Raw genomic sequence first — 1,779 nt, 5'->3', positions numbered from 1 at the left:
GAAAGCCATTCTTTGTTTTGCTGCAAAGAGGAAGCACCCTTGCCTAATGTCAGATCATCTGCTTTGCTTGCAGAGGGCTGCACGTTCAATATCCAGTCTCTACCACCTCCTGGTAGGGCTGGCACCATCCCCTGTGACTGAAGCCCTGGAGATCTGCTGCCACGCAGAGCTCATCTACACTTCTGATTATCCTGTGCCTAGAAAGCACGGGTTTGAGCAGAGTTTGTTCTTTTGCTTGTCCCATGCTTTTTAGGCACTGTTCCAAGTGGTTTTCTGTTTGCCTTGGAAGATTCCGAACCTCTCGCCAAACCCTGCAGTCCTTGGCAGGGCTCCTGTTGATCTCTTGCCATCTCCCTCCATGACCTGAGGAAAGTGGTGAGAACGTCGGGGCTGCTGCATGCAGTTCTTCATGTCAGCCCAGACACGGAGGTCCAGCTCTGAGGGCCTTCTGGTGGTTCCCTCACTATGAGACATGAAGCTGCACGGAACCAGGCAGAGGGCCTTCTCGGTAGTGGCGCCCGCCCTGTGAAACGCTCTCCTGTCAGATGTCAAACAGAGAAACAACTATTTGACTTTGGAAGACATCTGAAGGGACATTTTTAATGGTTGATGTTTTACTATGTTTTTAATATTTTGTTAGGAGCTGCCCAGAGTGGCTGGGGAAACCCAGTCAGACGGGCGGCATATAAATAATAAAATTGTTGTTGTTGTTCTGTTTTTATTATTACAATGGCAATGGCCGCTACTGGCAAACCAAGGCAATAAGCAGAGGAGGCTTGTCCATTGGGGCTAATTGACATTTGTGCCGATTCAGTGAGTTTTCTCTGGGGAAAAGCAGTGGAACAAGCCAAAGTATGGATGAGTCTTCAGTGTAGATGGTACAGAGCTGGATAGATCAGTGGTCTGACTCTGTATAAGGCAGCTTCCACGGTGACGTGCACCTCCTCCTCCCCATATTGTCCTCACAACAGCAACTCTCTGGGGTAGATTAAGCTGAGATGAAGGGAGTGGCCCAAGGTCACCCGGTGAACTTCATGGCTGAGTGGGAATTTGAATCCCTGTCTCCCAGGCTCTAACCACTTTACCACACTTCCCTCCCGCTTCCTCTGAGCATTAGAACATTGTGTCCCAGATCAGCACTTTTCTACCAGCGCAGTGAAAATGCGTCCCTGCGTAAAGTTCTTCCCTAGATGGTCACCTGCAGTTGCTTATTCAGGTATGTTGCCCAAAGTAAAGACAGCCATTCTCATTGGCTCCCAGAGTCACACTGTTACCTGTGACGCCTCCTGATTGGGCTGTGACCTGAATGGATCAGATGATGGAGGGCCTCCTTGCTTGTCTAATAACCTTCAGTGGCTCTCTCAAGATGATGGGCTTTTTGACCTGAAACATCAGTTATGCGCAGGCAAGTCAAACATAATAGAAACCTGCCTTTTTAATCAATAAGAGAACAGATGGCATATTATGCTGGGCTGCACTGTGGACATTTCTGGTGTAAAATGTGTGCTTTTTTGTTCCTGCCTAAGAATGTAAGTAGAGCCTTGCAGGATTGGGTCAAGTGACTCATTTGGCCCAGATTCCTGTTTTCACAATGGCCAATCAGAAGCTTGCAAGCAATATGGGAGCATAAGGGCACTCTCTCCAGCTGTGGCTGGAGCATACTGTCTCTGACTGTGGAGGTACAATTTAGGCAGTGCTATTTTTCTTGAAGGGATGCGGGTGGCGCTGTGGGTTAAACCACAGAGCCTAGGGTTTGCCAATCAGAAGGTCGGCAGTTCG

General features: G+C 48.7%; 1 long non-coding RNA gene across 1 annotated transcript; it reads right to left on the bottom strand.

Moving 5' to 3' along the window:
* Positions 1-222: 222 nt before the first annotated feature.
* Positions 223-1,381, bottom strand: LOC128402947 (uncharacterized). Its single transcript, XR_008327814.1, has 2 exons — positions 1,275-1,381; positions 223-363 (listed from the first exon to the last, which is right to left on the bottom strand). It is a non-coding gene; the product is annotated as an uncharacterized LOC128402947 (long non-coding RNA).
* Positions 1,382-1,779: the final 398 nt, after the last annotated feature.

Source organism: Podarcis raffonei, chromosome 1 (genome assembly GCF_027172205.1).
Source record: "Podarcis raffonei isolate rPodRaf1 chromosome 1, rPodRaf1.pri, whole genome shotgun sequence".
Classification (NCBI taxonomy): Eukaryota; Metazoa; Chordata; class Lepidosauria; order Squamata; family Lacertidae; genus Podarcis; species Podarcis raffonei.
This window is presented reverse-complemented; position numbering and strand designations above follow the sequence as displayed.